The sequence below is a fragment of the Neovison vison genome, chromosome 2 (assembly GCF_020171115.1).
Source record: "Neovison vison isolate M4711 chromosome 2, ASM_NN_V1, whole genome shotgun sequence".
Taxonomy (NCBI): Eukaryota; Metazoa; Chordata; class Mammalia; order Carnivora; family Mustelidae; genus Neogale; species Neogale vison.
In genome coordinates, this window is record NC_058092.1 from 90,488,010 (window position 1) to 90,506,807 (window position 18,798).

At 34.9% G+C, this 18,798-nt stretch overlaps 1 pseudogene; it reads left to right on the forward strand.

Annotated features, from left to right (window-relative positions):
- The window catches only part of LOC122899172, a 199,681-nt pseudogene extending 184,394 nt beyond the window's left edge, over positions 1-15,287 (forward strand).
- Positions 15,288-18,798: the final 3,511 nt, after the last annotated feature.

The window sequence follows — 18,798 nt, forward strand, 5'->3', positions numbered from 1 at the left end:
ATATAAATATAAATCATGCCACTCCTTAAAACTCTCTGATGACTCATGCCACTTCTTAAAACTCTCTGATGACTTTCCTTTTAATTAATGATAAAATTTGTAGTTTTTACATTGGTTTATAAGTCCCTATATAGTCTTTCTCATTGTTAACTATATGCTTTCAACTTCCAGTATACACACATTTGCTAAGAGTAATTTCAGCTAAAGTTGTTTCCGTATTATTTTCAAACTGTTATGTCTGTTCCATTAATGTACTTTTTTCATGTAAGTTTTCTCTTCTGTAGTATCTTCCTTACAGATAAGCACAGGGACTTACATTCTTTTGAAAATAAACATGAGTACTCTCCAAATAGCTTAGAAGATTTTTTTTTTTCTAAGAACATTTTTTTTTAAGATTATTTATTTGAGAATGAGAGCACAAGGGAGTTAGGGGGAGGGAGAGGGTAAGAGAATCTTGAGCAGACTCCATGCCCAGCGCAGAGCCCAACACCAGGCTCAATCTTACAATCCTGAGATTGTGACCCCGAGCTGAAACCAAGACTCGGATGCTTAACTGAATGTGCTACTCGGGTGACCCTTCTAAAAACATTTCCCAAAATATCAATACCCTTCCTCCTCTACTTCTTCAGTGTGCTTTGTTTTCTTTTATAGAACCAACACATCTCACATATGCAATATTAAATTGCTTATGTTTTTAGTGCCTTTTTCCTCCCACTAAAGTGTAACATCCATGAAAGTATATTTTCTTCTTTGTTTTTTCTTATTATGTATCTCTTGTTTTTACAGTAACACATAGTTAAGTGTCTACCCCCTCTCCCTCTCTCTCAGCAGAATCCTGATCAGTTTCCTGTGAGGAAAACATCTCAGAATGAGGAAGGAATCACCATAAAAGATTAGGGGAAACACAGAATAATTATAGATTATACAGATATTATGCGGCCTATAAGAATAAAAAATGTGTATACAAAATATTGTTTGTGTATATGTAGACAGTATATTTATTGTGTATGTCTCTGTGTATATGTATATGATGTTGATTTCATGTGTATGTTAGACCAAACTTTAGAAAAATTGTACAGTTTTAATTCATGCAATCAGTTATACCTTAATAAAGCTGTTTTAAAAATCTAGAGTTGTGGCTGGATGGCTCTCTCAGTTAAACATCCACCTTCAGCTCAGGTCATGACTGGGATTGAGACCAGCCCCGTGGTTCCCTGCTCAATGCGGATCCTGTCTCTCCCTCTCCTGCTTCCCCTGTTCTCTCTCTGTCTCTTGCTCTCTTTCTCTGTCAAATAAAGAAATAAAATCTTTTAAAAAATTTAAAATTAAAATCTAGAGTTGTAAGTTTAATGCCAAAGGAAGTGTGTTAGAACCACCTACAATTCCAAAAGTAATATCCAATCATGAATATCTGTGCACAAATATATAATCACAATTATAAATCATAAGCTACAAGCCATTAACAGAGCAATGTAAATCAAAAGAATAATTTAATTTGTGTCTCTCACCTAGTGAAAATGTACACCAATGTATATAAAAATACAGAATGACTAAATCACACAATTCATAAGATATAATTTTAGGTATATCAGACTCTATATTTCAGAAATCAAAAACTAATTCTCAAAATTGACTATATATTAAGCCATAAAGAATACCTTCAGAAATTCTGAAAACTTTAAATTGTATAGAAGACATTCTTTGACCTACTTTTAATTAAATTTGCAAATTATTAATAGAAGTATATAAATAATGCAATATCAGATATTAAAACATTGTTACATAAGTGTTGTCTTCAGGAGAAGATTGAATCTAAATACTGTTTTATTTAAAAGCAGTAAAAACCTATGGGATACAGTTAAGACAAAGTTCAGAGTAAAAGATACACTACTAAACAGTAATACTATAAAACAGACAATACTATAATAAATGCAACCCCCAACTTAAGTTAGTAATTAAACTAGAAAACAAACCTAATTGGGAAAAAGCAATTAGTGAAACAAAGTAGAATATGGTGGAGCACATAAATCTAAGAGCTGTTACTTTGAAAATAAAGAGAAAATTTTGTCATGCAGCCTTAACTGAATGAGGAGAAATAGACACAAAATAGAAATAGCAAGATAAAATACCCACAAGAGAATTAAAATGAAAAGAACCCAGATAATATATAAAATATATATAAATTTATATAGTAAGATGTAGCTAATTATTAGGAAATTATAAATTACAAACATAGAACAATAGAAGAAATAAAATTACCATAAAAAGTAAAGTTGTTACACAACTATTCTTTTTATCCCTTAAGCCAGTAATGTGCTATTTTCCAACACTCATGAAGGAGAAATCTGTCAAGCTTGTAAAGAACTAATAGTGCAAATGAAATCATATCCCCCTAGGACATAGAAAAAGAAACTAAGGTCCTAAATAATTTTTATGGAACAGTTATAAGGTTGATATAAAAAATATACATTTTTGATAATAATATTGAATAACAATGTTTTCCAGTGTGTTTCCAACTAAGATTGTTGGCGTTGTTCAATATTGTTAGAGAAATATAAAAGTGACCATTTAATGATCTGCCTATTTTCTGAAAAGGAATATTTGTATGCTTTTGTATGCACACGTACATATACACATATATATATATATATATATACATATATCTTTGTTTCTGTGTATGTAAAATTATATATGTATACACAATCTTTAAAACTTAAAAACAGTAGTAACAAAATTATAAAATTAAAAAACAAAATTAAATGTACATTTTTTTAATAAAGTGACAAAAACAATATTGCCTGGCATGAAAGTACCTTGATAATTTTTTGTAGAATGAATGAGTAAATCAAAACCCCAAGTAAACACATAAATGTTAAGGAATTAGTTTTTGATAAATGCAATATTGCAAATCAGTGGGGAACAGTTATATTAATAAATACAGTTGAGAAAGTACAATAGCAATCTGGAATATGTAAAAATAAAAATAGCATTCTAACCCTCTCCAAAAGAAGATCCAGGTGTTAAATCAAAGTAAATGACTGGGGCACCTGGGTGGCTCAGTGGAGTAAAGCCTCTGCCTGCAGCTCAGGTCATGATCCCAGGGCCCTGGGATTGAGCCCTGCATCAGGCTCTGCTCCGCAGGGAGCCTGCTTCCTCCTCTCTCTCTTTCTGCCTCTCTGCCTACTTGTGATCTCTGTCAAATAAATAAATAAAATCTTAAAAACAAACAAACAAACAAACAAAAACAAAGTAAATGACTAATAATTCCAAGATTTAAGCAGAAATAATATAACCACAATAGTATAAGAAAATATTAAATGATTCTTTCTGCGTGCCTGGGTGGCTCAGTTATTAAGTGTCTACCTTTGGCTCAGGTCATGATCCCGGAGTTCTGGAATCAGACGGGCATTGCATTGGGCTCCCTGCTCAGGGGCAAGCCTGCTTCTCCCTCTCCCACTTCGCATGCTTGTATTCCCTCTCTCTCTGTGTCTCTGCCAAATAAATAAATAAAAATCCTAAAAAAAAAAAAGAAATGATTATTTCATAATCACAAATTATTGGAAGACTTTCTTAATATGACTCAAAGCCTCAAGAGTACAAAAAGACCAATGATTGTGAAAAAATAAATGTTAAATTTTGGAGAGTATCTTGAGAAACATACACACAATAAACTAGAAATATATACAAAAGGATAATTATTGATAAACTAATTATCTTTATATATAAATAGCACCCATGAATCATTAAGAAAAATCTTAAAAACTTGGGGCACCTGGGTGGCTCAGTCATTAAGCTTCTGTCTTTGGCTCAGGTCATGATCCGAGTGTCCTGGGATCTAGGCCCAGTCAGGCTCCCTGCTCTGCAGGAAGCCTGCTTCTCCCCCTCCCACTCTCCCTGCCTGCTTTCTTCTCTAGATATCTCGTTCTTTTTGTCAAATAAATGAATAAGATATTTTTAAAATCTTAAACACCTAATAAAAATGAGTTAAGATATGAAAAAGTTTGATAAGTTAAGTATAATAGTTATTAATAGTTATTAAACATTAAAGGATGTGTTCAATATGACAGAAGTGCAACAATAAAACCATAATTACCTATTTTTGCTAATTATGAAGATCAAAAAGTTGGATCAATTTTTGTATTGATAAGGATATGTGTGTAGGCAAGGGTAAATTGCTATCACCTAGAGAAAAATTTGGCAAGCTTATTAAAATTTAGAGTGTACACTTTGATCCAGTAATTCTACCCCTAGGACTCAATTATATAAGATTTATCCACAAAATTACAAATACGTATGTGTATGTATGCATATATGCATATTTACACTTTAATATACATGTCCATATGGATGCAGATGTCTTTTACATTGTACTTACATAAGCTATCACTGAACTATAAGTAAGAAACTGGTTATTTTGTTTGTGAGAGGAATTGCATGGCTAGAGGACCAAAAAGTTTTGGTTTTGCTGTACATTGTCCTTGTCTGCTTTTTGAATTCTGTACCATGTTTGATCAGGTAAAGTACTCTATATTATATACATATTTGTATATGTATATATATGTTTTTGTGTGCATATGTGTGTATGTCCCTGGGTATATTTATTCTATATTTATTCCATTCCATTATTCTATATTTACTCCATATTTCTATATATTTAACAAAACTGGCACTGTATGCCCATAATGTACCCAAAACTTTCAATGATGGAGCAGGGATAAAATTTTTATTTATTTATTTATTTGACAGAGAGCGAGATCACAAGTAAGCAGAGAGGCAGGCAGAGAGAGAGGAGAAGCAGGCTCCCCACTGAGCAGAGACCCCGATGCGGGGCTTGATCCCAAGACCCTGAGACCATGACCTGAGCTGAAGGCAGAGGCTTAACCCTCTGAGCCACCCAGGCGCCCCAACAGGGATAAAATTTTTGAAGACCAAGTATCTTTAAATACTTTTACAATGAATTTGCAAAATTGGTCTAAGTATATAATGTATACTGAAGGTTATCATAGTATCTTTCTAGGAAGTAAAAATGATATTTACCCCCAAATAAGAGGAACTTAGTATATTATTTTCAAGAATATTTCATTCTTTCAAGTACGTATTTCAGTTCAACTGTATAAAGCAAAAGGAAACTCATTCTAGGTTTATTGATATGGCTTAACCTATTTCCTCTTTTGTTTAATTTGAGCAGCAACATACATAAAGTAGTATTGGATTTTAACCACAATTTTAGAATAAATATCTTTGAACCCACACTGATACAAATGATTGAATAGTTAAGTATATGAAGAAGCAATAAATCTACCATCGAAAAGAATTCTAAGTAATTTATGTAGAAATCCTTCGTTAAGGAGGGGAAGCGGAACTCCTAGTTAAGTTTTGGCTGTATAGAGTGACTACTTTTCAAGGAATATAAAATGGAAAAGGGTGAAAAGAGTAACCTAAATAATAAAAATCAAGATGTTATAAATTTCCAGAAGCAGTTGATAACTCAACACTCTCTGGCTCTGGAAACTTTTTTACAATGTGTTTCCATTATATCCTCCTTTTTCTCTTTAATTGTGATGTTGTTTCTATTCTTTAAGAATTTGGACAGAATTCTACCTACTCTATAAAATGGAATAATTTGGCAGAAAAAAAACATAGGAAATATTCCTGAGTCTCCCAGAAAACAACACTGATCAAACTTAAACATTCGAGGAAGTAAAATATATATTGTGATTATCCCTGGAAAAACTCAAGAACTATAAGCATAAATATACTGAAAAGGAATTATTTTGACTGACTCATACATAATAATTTAATTATCATTTGTAATATTCTGAACAGAAGAGGAAATATGTTAAGCAGAGGAGCCAGCTTTGAGAACATTAAGATCTCTTTTGGGACTATGGCCACTGAGAAATCTTTCACTTGGCTCCTGTGCCAACAAGGATTTTCTTATTTATTTGATTTTTTTGTTTATATGAGCATGCCCTTACTTTCTTTTCCTTTTTAAATTTAAACTCAATTAGCCAACATGTAGTAGTACCTCATGTTGTGGTGTTCAGTGATTCACTAGTTGATATCCTTACTTTCCGACACCAAAAGAGCTCCAGGGTCATCTTATTGATTTCCTGGCCCAATCCTAGAATCAACCATTTCTCCAAGAAGCACTGGTTTCTTTCATTGAAGATCACATTAGGAACCAAGCCTGAGTACCAGGTGTACTTACTGATACGAAATATCTTTGTTTTTAGACCCTCTCAGCTGCCAGAGCAAGGAATGCATGTGTGTTTACTAATAGTGTGTATACTAACTAAATATTTCTAAATACTAACTATGCAGCTATCTGCATCTCTAGTAAGGTAAACCTGAGTGCCTACTAATGTCTCCAACTCTAATGCTTTACTATCATTCAAGACTTCTGGACATGTGTGTCAGTAAATTTCCACTCCAACAGTAAGAAGAGCCATTCATTTACATATTAGTTCAATTCCAGAATCTTTTACAACAACATCAGGATTCTTAACCTTTTTGCCCACTGAACATAACTTTAAGTAGAGCACAATACTTAATGTGCAGTTGATTTTGCCTTTAGTCTTACCAATTTCACACATTTCCAAAGTTACTTAGGTTAGCACCTTCCCTCTCCCCTTTCAGTGAGGTTATTTCATAACTTATAATATATTGTTGACCCTTGAGCTACAAAAGTTTGAGTCTCATATGTCCACTTACATGCAGAATTTTTTCAATAAACTAAAATACTGTAAATGTATTTTCTTTTAACAGTTTTCTTAATACCTCTTTTTTTATCCTCTAGCTTAACTTTATTGTAAGACTATAGTATAGGTAAAGTGTAAAATATGTGTAATCAATTATGTTATCAAGAAGGTTCTGGTCAATAGTAGACTATTAGTGAAGTTTTGGGGAGTCAAGTTAGATGCAGATTTCTGACTGCCCGGGGGATTGGCACCCCTAACCCTTGCCATCGTTTAAGGCCCCCTGTAGTTAGATTGCCGTCACTTTCTATATGACTTCCTGGTACATGCCCGCCTCCTAAAATGGCTTGTTAAAATTTGAAGACAATTAGAATCATTTTTTGTTCTATAAAATTCTGTGGGTTTTGGCAAATGCGTAGTGTCATGTATCCACCATTACATTATCATAAGGAACAGTTTCATAGTCCTAAAAAGTCGCCTGTGCCTCACTGTTCAACCCCTCCATACACAATTGTCAATGACTGGTCATTTTTACTATCTTCAAGGTTTTCCCTTTTCTAGAATATTGTACAATTGAAATCATACAGTGCATAGCCTTTTAAAGTTGCTTCTTTTAGGTAGTATTTCACATTAAAGGTTCATCAATACTTTTTCATTGCTTGATAGATCATTTCTTTTTTTACTGCTGAATATTTCTTTGTACGGAGGTATCCCGTTTGCGAATTCAACTACTACAAATTGCACGTTTCCTTTTTTTCAATTATGAATAAAGTTGTTATAAACATCATGGGCAAGTTTTTGTGTGGAAACAAACTTTCAGATCAGCTGAGTATCTCCTGAGAAAGCAGTTGATGTGTAACATGGGAAAACTATGTTTAGCTTTTTAAGAAACTGCCGAACTGTCTTCCAAAATGGCAGTATCATTTTGTATTCCTTCCAGCAATTAATTAGACTTTCCATTGTCTTCATCTTCACAATCCTTTGGTCTTCTCAACTTTTGTTTTTGTTGTTGTTGTTGGTTTAAAACAATTCAAATACGTATATGGTGCTATCTTGTTTTAATTTACACTTCCATAATGACAAATGATGTTAAGACTTTTTTAATATGCTTATTTTTCTTCTGTATATCTTATTTGGTAAGGTATCTGTTCAAATATTTTGCTTATTTTTATTTTTTTAAAGATTTTATTTATTGATTTGACAGAGATCACAAGTAGGCAGAGAGGCAGGCAGGGTTTAGGGTTGGGGTGGGGGGAAGCAGGCTCCCTGCCAAGCAAAGAGCAGAATGCAGGGCTGGATCCCAGGACCCTGAGATCATGACCTGAGCTGAAGGCAGAGGCTTAACCCACTGAGCCACACAGGTGCCCCTTTGCTTATTTAAAAAAAAAAAAAGAAAATGTTTTAATTGTTGAGTTCCAAGAGATATTTGTATGTTTTGTTTAAAGTCTTTTATAAATACTTTCTCCTTGTTACCTGCTTAACTTTTCATTCTCTTTACAATATCTTTATGCAAAGCAGAAGATTTTTCATTTTAGTAACTCTAACTTCTCAATGTTTTCTTTCATGAATTATGCTCTTTGTATTTGTATCTAAAAAGTCATCACCAAATCCAAGGTCATCCAGATTTTCTTCTTTGTTTTCTTCTAGAAGTTTTATAGCTTTGAGTTTTATAGTTAGTTCTGTGATCCGTTTTGAGGTTTCTTTCAGAAAGTTGCAAAGTTTGTGTCTAGATATAAATATAGATATAATTATGTTTTTCTTCTGGAAGTCAAATTGTTCCAGCATTATTTGTTGAAAAGAATATCTTTGAGTGAATTGCCTTTGCTCCTTTGTCAAAGATCAGTTGATGATATTTGTGTGGGTCTATTTCTGGGCTCTCTATTTCATTCTTTCATCTTCTTGTTTATTCTTTTACCAATACCTCACTCTCTTGTTTATTATAGGTTTATAGTAAGTCTTGAAGTCAGATACTACTCCAACTTTGTTGTTCTTCAGTACTGTATTGAATATTATAGGTCTTTTGCCTTTCCATATAAACACTAACATTATTTTGTCAGTAGTTTTTCTGTCTAGTAATGCCTTTATATAGTTTTGGTATTAGGAAAATACTGACCTGATAAAAAGAATGATGAGGTGTTCCTATGCTTCTGTTGCTTAATAAATATTACAGAAAATTGGTATTTCTCCCTTATGCTTCCTTCTTTCATTCCTTCCCGATGCTTTCTTTTTTGGAAAGTTTTTATTCAGTGTTGTTAATATAGATGGACCTAATAAGATTATCTATTTCTCCTTATTTGACTTTTATAAGTTTGCATCTTTCAGATAATTTGTATATTTTATCTAAGTTCAAGTTTGTGGGCATAAAGTTGTTCATAGTATCCCTTTGCCTTAGTTGATTTGGGTTGCTATAGCAAAGTGCCATAGACTAGGTGACTTAAAGACATTTATTTCTCCTGGAAGCTGGGAAGAACAAAATGAAAGTGCTCACAGATATTGGTGTATGATGAGAACCCTCTTCTGGGTTTCTGACTGCTACCTTCATGCTGTACCTGATAGAGAGAGGAAAAGAACAAGCTCTCTTATCTCTTCTTATAAGGGCAGTAATCCTATCATCAAGACCCCAACCTCTGATCTCATCTAAGCTTAGCTACCTCCCAAAGTAGGCCCACCTTCTAATATCATCACGTTGGGGATTAGAGCTTCAATATATGAATTTTTTGCAGGGGACCCTTACAGTTCATAATACCCTTTGTTAAGCTTTTAATGTCCAGAGGATTATTAATGGGTTTGTGTCTTTTTTTCCTCCTTTTTATTTGGTTAGCCTGGCTAGAGGTTTAATATTTCAATGAATCCATCTTCTGTTTGTTTTTTTCTGTTATTTTCCTCATTTTGAGTTAATAGATTTCTGCTGTAAATTTTATAATTTTCTTTTGTTTACTTTGAACCTAAATATCTACTGTTTCTCCAGTTTTCTGAGATAGAAGCTTAGATTATTTGAGGGCTTTCTTCTTTTCTAAAATACTCACTTAGCTCTGTAATTTTCCATCTAATCACTGTTTTCACTGCACACCACAAATTTAGATGTCTCATTTTCATTTTCATTTATTTCAAAGATTGTTTAAATTCTCCTGAGAACAATTTTTTAGTTAAACCTTTGTTTATTTGACACTGTTTTGTTTAATGTCCAAACATATGGTGATTTTTCTGGTTTCTCCTATTGATGGTTATTTTAATTCTATTATGCTCTGAAATTATTTTTTATGTTATTTGTATTGCATTTTACGACCCAGAATTGTATTCTATCTTAGTGAATTTTCCATTTGAACTTAAGAAGAATATGTATTATGCTTTTGTTGGGTGAAATGTTCTGTAAATGTCAGTAGGTCAAATAGATTAAAAATCTATTCAGGGGTGCCAGGGTGGCTCAGTCAGTTAAGTATCTAACTCTTCATTTTGGCTTAGGTCATGATCTCAGGGTCTTCGGATAGAATCCCACATTGGATTCCATGCTCAGTGAAGGGTCTGCTTGTAGCTTTCCCTCTGCTTCTCCCCCTGCTTGTGCTCTCTCAGTCTCTCTCTTTATTAAATAAATAAATAAAATCTTAAAAGAAAAAAAAAAAAACACAACTCTGTTCATGTCAGTTACACTGCTGATCTGTATCCCCCTGATGGACCAGTTACCAAAAGAAGGGCTTTGGAGTGTTCAGCTACAATAGTGGATTTGTGTACCTCTCCTTCCAGTTCTGCCAATCTTTGCTTCACATATTTTGGCTGTCTGTTGTTATGTGTAAGGTGTGTGTTAAATATTATTATCCTTTCCAGGAGAATTTACCCCTTTATCACTGTGCACTACCTATTTTTATGACTAGTAATTTTCCCTATTCTGAAGTCTGTTGTCTTTTTTCTTACTACTATTAGCATGGCATTTCTTTCTCCAAACCTTTACTTTTAATCTCTATCTTCATGTTTAAAATGTGTTTCTTTTGGAGAACATATAGTTGTGTTTATGTTTTTATTAGCTCTGACAATATTTTTTCATTGGTATATTTAGAATTTCACACTTAAAGTGATTGTTAATATAAACATCTATTATGTTGTAATTGTTTTCCTATTCATTGCCTTTATTCTTTTTTGTTTTATTTTCCTCTTTCTGCAATCTTTGTTTTTTTTTCTTTTCTTTTTCTTCTTCTTTTTTTGAGAGAGGGCAATTGAGAGTACAAACGGGGGAAGGAGAGGAAGAGGGAGAATGAGAATCTTTTTTTTTTTTTTTTAAGATTTTATTTATTTACTTGCCAGAGAGAGAGAGCACAAGCAGGGGGAGTGGCAGGGAGAGGGAGAAGGAGGCTCCCCGCCGAGCAGGGAACCTGATGTGGGACTCAATCCCAGGACCACCTGAGCCAAAGGCAGCCATTTAACCAACTGAGTCACCCAGGCATCCTGAGAATGAGAATCTTAAGCAGACTCCATGCCCAGTTTTGATCCTGACACAGGGTTCGTTCTCTCCACCCTGAGTTCATGACCGGAGCCCAGATCAAGAGTCAGATGCTTAACTGACTGAACCACCCAGAAGCCCCTGCGATATCTGTTTGTTGTTTGTTTGTTTTAAAGATTTTATTTATTTATTTGAGAGAAAGAGAGAGAACTCAAGTCGGGGTGGAGAGGGGGGACAAAGGGAGAGGGAGAAGCAAACTCCCTGTTGAGCTGGGATGCGGGGGTGATCTCAGGACCCTAAGATGACCTGTCATCTTGACCTCATGACCTGAGCTAAAGGCAAACACTTAACTGACTGACTTACCCAGGTGCGCCAACAATCTCTGGTTTTAACTGAGTATTTTGTATGATTTTTTTTTTTTCTCTTAGCATATCAATCACCCTTCTTTACCAAAAAAAAAAAAAGTTCAGTGATTGTCCCAGAGCTTGCAATATGCATTTATAGTCTAAGGCCACTTTGAAAAAACACCTTACCACTTCATGGGTAGTGCAGATATTTTATGACAGAATATTCCCAGTTCTTTTATCTTGTCCTTTAGAATATTGCCTTCATTTATCTACATGCTATAAACATCCAATATATTTTTACTATTACTATGTCAAAAACAAAGTTACTTTTAGGTCAATAAAACAAAACAAAACTAAAGGTTTTATTTTACATTCATTTATTTCTTCTATGACATATTTCCTTTGTGAATTGAGTTTCTGACTTGTATTAAATTTTCCTTCTCCTTGAAGAACTTTTTTTTTTTTAACATTTCTTGAAAGTTTGATCTGAGGGCAGTGAATTCCCTCACTTTTTGTTGGTTTGAAGAAAGATGTATTATTTTTAAAGAATAAATTCAGGCATATGGAATTCTAGATTGAGTGATTTTTCCTTTCAACACTGTATTACTTCTTGTTTGCATGGCTTCTGATGAGAAATCCTTTGTGATTATTATCCTTGTTCCTCAATAAGGAAGGTGTTTTTCTGCCATCTGATTTCTTCAAAATTTTCTTCTGTCTTTGGTTTTCTGCAGTTTCAATGTGATATGCCTCATTATTTATTATTTGATATTTATGCTGCTTAGTGTTATTTGAGCTTTTTTTGTGGTTTGATGCCTGTCATTAAATTTGGAAAATTTTAGGCCATCATTAATTCAAACATTCCTTCTGCCGTGGGCCTTATTTTCTTTCAGTTATCATAATTATGCATGTTAGTTACATATTATGAATCTGTCCCACATTTTTCAGATTTTTTTTCATTTTTTCTTTTATATTTCAGTTTGTGTGTTTATTGACATATCTTCAGACTTACTTATTCTTTCGTTGGCCTATGCAGTCTATTAAAGAGTCCTCAAAAGCATTCTTAAAGTCTGTTACTGTATTTTGATTTGTTGTGACATTTTTTGTCTATTTCTTCAGACTTCCATATCTCTGCCAATATTACCTATCTCATATGTGTTTTGTCTTTTTCTGTTAGAATGCTTAACATAGTTATTATAATCACTTTAAATTTTAAAATATTTCCTGTATGATCATTCTGGTCATCTGTGCTGTATCTGAGTCTGGTTCTGATGCTACTTTGTCATTCCAAGCTGTTTTCTCTTGCCATTTAGCATGTCTTGTTATTTTTTATTGAAATTCAGATATTCTGTATTGTAAAACTAGGTATTGAGGCAGAAAACATTCACCATGAAGTTTTTTTGCTTGTACAGCTAGTATTTGGACTTCCCTTAATGTTGTAGTTATTGGTGCCAGGGGCTTCAAATTCCTATAGTGTCTTTGTTTTTGTCTTTTGTTTTTGTCTCCCTGTTAACTCTGGGTTTCCTTAAGAACTACTCCTTATATCTAGTCTGTATTTTACAGTAATTTCATCTGTAATCTGTACTTACTACTACTCTAGCATCTAGCATCTTGTGTGGTGAGGTGAGGGGAGAAGTGTCCTATAATCTTATTATTAAATCTTAATCTTTCAGTGGGCCTGTTTTCCTGGGCTGTGACCCTCAAAGTGTTTCTTAGGATTTTTCATTCTGGAAGTGAGAGAGAGAGAGGAGTGGAGTTTGGTGAAAGCCCTTTCTCCTTTGTGGGATAAGACTCTGACAGTCCATTTCCCTGGTGAATGACTCTTTGTTATTCAGAATGAAACCATTATCAAAAGGGCTATTTTTCCCCTCGACGTGCCAGAACATGATGGGATTTTTCTTGGATTGTGATAAATTGAGAATTGGTGAAGTTCCAGAAGGTAAAGCCCACAGAAGTGTGGAGCCTCCTAAGACTGACTGCCAGGAGTTTCTTAATCTCATGCTAATTCACATTTAACCTTCAAAAATTTGTCAAAATTGCTGTTTAAATGTTTCTCTAGATAATGGTTCCACTCTCTTCTGTTCCAAATAATCAAACCTCAGCTGTGGTTCTTTGTATTTGCTAGTCTCTACAGATTTTAGAATGTTGCTTTTCTTTGTAAGGTCAGTTCTTTGATGGGTCCAAGGGGAACATTGATTTTCTTATTGTCAACTCTTTTCCTGTTGTAAGGATGGGATTTACAACTTCAAGAGCTCTTTGTTGTTGTTGTTTGCCTTTTTCGCTTTTTTAAAGATTTTATTTGAGTTCAATCGGTAGCGGGAGCGGAGAGCGGACCCCAGAGAGCCCTGAGCAGCCCCACCGCCGCCGCCGGCCTAGTTACCATCACACCCCGGGAGGAGCCGTAGCTGCCGCAGCCGGCCCCAGTCACCATCACCGCGACCGTGAGCAGCGAGGCCGAGACCCAGCAGCCGCCCGCCGCCCCCGCCCTCAGCGCTGCCGACACCAAGCCCGGCACCACGGGCAGCGGCGCAGGGAGCGGCGGCCCGGGCGGCCTCACATCGGCGGCGCCTGCCGGCGGGGACAAGAAGGTCATCGCAACGAAGGTTTTGGGAACAGTGAAATGGTTCAATGTAAGAAACGGATATGGTTTGATCAACAGGAATGACACCAAGGAAGATGTATTTGTACAGCAGACTGCCATAAAGAAGAATAACCCCAGGAAGTACCTTCGCAGTGTAGGAGATGGAGAGACTGTGGAGTTTGATGTTGTTGAAGGAGAAAAGGGTGCGGGGGCAGCAAATGGGACAGGCCCTGGTGGAGTTCCAGTGCAAAGGCAGTAAATACGCAGCAGACCGTAACCATTATAGACGCTATCCACGTCCCAGGGGTCCTCCACGCAGTGTAGGAGATGGAGAGACTGTGGAGTTTGATGTTGTTGAAGGAGAAAAGGGTGCGGAGGCAGCAAATGGGACAGGCCCTGGTGGAGTTCCAGTGCAAGGCAGTAAATACGCAGCAGACCGTAACCATTATAGACGCTATCCACGTCCCAGGGGTCCTCCACGCAATCACCAGCAAAATTACCAGAATAGTGAGAGTGGGGAAAAGAACGAGGGATCGGAAAGTGCTCCCGAAGGCCAGGCCCAACAGCGCCGGCCCTACCGCAGGCGACGGTTCCCACCTTACTACATGCGGAGACCTTCTGGGCGTCGACCACAGCATTCCAACCCTCCTGTGCAGGGAGAAGTGATGCAAGGTGCTGACAACCAGGGTGCAGGAGAACAAGGTAGACCAGTGAGACAGAATATGTATCGGGGTGATAGACCACCATTCCGCAGGGGTCCTCCTCGCCAAAGACAACCTAGAGAGGATGGCAACGAGGAAGATAAGGAAAATCAAGGAGATGAGACCCAGGGTCAGCAGCTACCTCAACGTCGGTACCGCCGCAGCTTCAATTACCGACGCAGACGCCCAGAAAACCCTAAACCGCAAGATGGCAAAGAGACAAAAGCAGCCGATCCACCAGCTGAGAATTCGTCCGCTCCCAAGGCTGAGCAGAGCGGGGCTGAGTAAATGCCGGCTTACCATCTCTACCATCATCCGGTTTAGTCATCCAACACGAAGAAATGAAGATGAAATTCCAGCAATAAGAAATGAATGAAAGATTGGAGCTGAAGACCTTAAGTGCTTGCTTTTTGCCCATTGACCAGATAAATAGAACTATCTGCATTATCTATGCAGCATGGGGTTTTTATTATTTTTACCTAAAGACGTCTCTTTTTGGTAATGACAAACGTGTTTTTTAAGAAAAAAAAAGCCTGGTTTTTCTCAATACACCTTTAAAGGTTTTTAAATTGTTTCATATCTGGTCAAGTTGAGATTTTTAAGAACCTCGTTTTTAATTTGTAATAAAAGTTTACAACTTGATTTTTTCAAAAAAGTCAACAAATGGCAAGCACCCGTTAATAAAGGTCTTAAATAATACTAATAATAATAAAAGATTTTATTTATTTATTTGACAGAGAGAGAGATCACAAGTAGGCAGAGAGGCAGGCAGAGAGAGAGGGAAGCAGGCTCCCTGCTGAGCAAAGAGCCTGATGCAGGGCTCCATCCCAGGACCCTGAGATCATGACCTGAGCTGAAAGCAGAGACTTAACCCACTGAGCCACCCAGGCACCCCAACTTCAAGATCTGTTAATGTCAGAGGTAAAACTGGAGGTCAATAATTTTTAATAAATAAAATATATTAAACAATAGCAATAATTTTAAATGTTTTTCTGTATTCCTTTCACTGTTTTCTATCATTGATTCCTTCCAACAAAACTAAGGCAGGTAGTATTAAATTTCTTTTCTGCCATACTAGGCTTCAAGTTTATTATTACTTGCATAAAATAAAAAAGCTTTCCATTCAAAAAATTTCCAATGAAAGTATGTTTTAAAATGTTGTCATTATGGGGCGCCTGGGTGGCTCAGTGGGTTGAAGCCTCTGCCTTCATCTCAGGTCATGATCCCAGGGTCCTGGAATCGAGCTCCTCATTGGGCTCTCTGCTCGGCAGGGAGCCTGTTTCTTCCCCTCTCTCTCTCTCTGCCTGCCTCTCTGCTTACTTGTGGTCTCTGTCTGTGAAATAAATAAATAAAATCTTTAAAAAAAATTTTGTCATTTATTTTTAGTTTTATTGATTTTGTTTTATTAAGATTATCTTTATTATTTCTGCCTTATAGGATTTATTGATGCTTTTATGACCTAATAATGTATGTATGATTCATTTTGTGAATGTTCCATGTGTTCTTTTTTATGTGTTCTAAAAAAAAAGTATATTTTCTAACATCAAGATACAATAGTTATATGTATATTTATTTACCTTATTGCTTACGTTACTGAGATCTTCTACCTCTTGTTTAATGTTTTTTCACTTGATTTATATTGGCCCCCAAAAAGACTTAAATCTCCTATTATTTATGTGTTTCTCTTTACTTTATATCTCTTTAATATAAACAGTATAGAAGTGAATTGTGGCTTTTATCATCATAGTATGTTTATGGTGTATTTAATGCTTTTTCCTGAGTTTTAGCTTGTCTGATATAAGGTTTCTATCTTGTACTTTCTTGATTTTTTTGTTTTCCTGTTGTACCTTCCCCATCCTTTATGTTTAGACTTTGAGAGTCATTGTTTTAGGTGTATCTATATTAAATTGCATAAATTTGGATGCTACTGCTTTGTGAGATAAACTGAAATCTTCTTTGTTTTTCAAAATTAGTGAATTAGGTACATACACATATATTGTTATATCTGATACTTGGTTTCAAGTTTTCATATTATTTAATAACATGATAATATAACTACAGTGAATATTATATTTTGTTGTATCTATACTTCTATGTGATCTGTTTACTTTTTTCTTTTTTTTAAATCATAAAGGATTTGTACTTTTGTTCACATGGTTCTTTTTATAATAATATTTAACCTAGATGTCCATCAACAGATGAATGGATAAAGAAGATGTGGTATATATACACAATGGAATACTATGCAGCCATCAAAAGAAATGAAATCTTGCCATTTGCGACAATGTGGATGGAACTAGAGCATATCATGCTTAGTGAAATAAGTCAAGCGGAGAAAGACAACTATCATATGATCTCCCTGATATGAGGAAGTGGTGATGCAACATGGGTGGTTAAGGGGGTAGGAGAATAATAAATGAAACAAGATGGGATTGGGAGGGAGAAAAACCATAAGTGACTTTTAATCTCACAAAACAAACTGACAGTTGCTGGGGGGAGGGGGGTCAGGAGATGGGGGGTGGGGTTATGGACATTGGGGAGGGTATGTGCTATGGTGAGTGCTGTGAAGTGTGTAAACCTGGCGATTCACAGATCTGTACCCCTGGGGATAAAAATATATTATATGTTTATAAAAAATTAAAAAAAAATACCAGAAAAAAAAAACAATATTTATTAAGATACCCTTCAGTCTTCTTTCTTTTGTTTAATCACCTGCTGTTTGAGTTGTCAGATGAAGATAACATTCTTTGACTATCAGCTGCTACTGATGTGACAATCCACATTCTTCCTCCAACATTTTATTTGTATTATTTCTTGTTTTCAGGTTTTTTTTTTTTTTAAGACATAACCATATTACTCTTACAACCTTGTTCCTGCCTTTCATTTATTCTTAGATCTACAGATCTACAATTAAGTATGTCCATTGTTGCCATGAACCATTTCCTGAAGTTTCCCAGTTATCATTTTATGGGATGTAACTCATCTTTTAATAGATTCCTTGAGAAAAGTTAATTTAAAGTATTTCCTGAGGTATTCCATATGTAAGAATTATTTTATGCCCTTGCTATTTAAGAGACAATTAGATGGATATGACAGATTTAGCTCCCAGATTTGCTTTTATTGAGCTTCTTAGAAATGATATTATATAACCTTTATTGCATGTTGCTTTTTCAGTGAATGGATTTATGTATTTATTTATTTATATTTATTGGTAAGTGTATTGTTTTTAATTCCTGGAGAACTGGAGATTTTTTTTCCATTTTTAAAACCCAAAAGCTTTATCACGATATTTCTTGAGTTGAATGTTCTAGATCAATAATTCCATGATGCATAATGAAGACCCATTCTCACTAGAATTGGGTCTCTTTATATCCTGGGAAATATTATTGAGTTATTTTTAATATTAATTTTATTCTTATTTGTGTGTGTGTGTGTGTGCTTTACATGGGCTTCAGTTGTGTGTGTGTGTGTAAATATGAAGGCTTTTTTTTCCTATAAAGATCACTTGTCCTATAAATTTTATTTCATGCAATTCCTTTATTGCACATACTAAATTTTATTTTAAATGCCTTTCCTTTTGGTAATATGTTAGTTAATCTTTATTCCTCAGATTATGTAACCTTTTTGTCAATAACTTTTCTGAATTTGCTCAACTCATTTGACATACTCTTTAAAATGTGTTTCCTAGGTTTGGAATTTATGATTCAGGATTTTGTTGTTGCTTTTTAAATGTACATAAATATTGGTTTAATGTTAACTTGAATTAACAGGTATGTTTTTACTGGTTTTCTGCTTTATGTGGTTTTGGAAGGACCATTTCAACTATTATTTTGTATGTTCTTTCATATGTTGATTAATTTATTAGTTCATAGTACCTCTCCTTTTGAGATAATAAACTGCTATTTTGTTTTGTTTTTCCAAGCAGTGATGATCATTTTTTTTCTTTTTGGTAGAGAAGTATCTGTAATTTTATGATTTTCTTTTATTTCTGATATACTTTTTTTTTTTCAACATTTAGGTTGTTCCCATATCTTGGCTATTA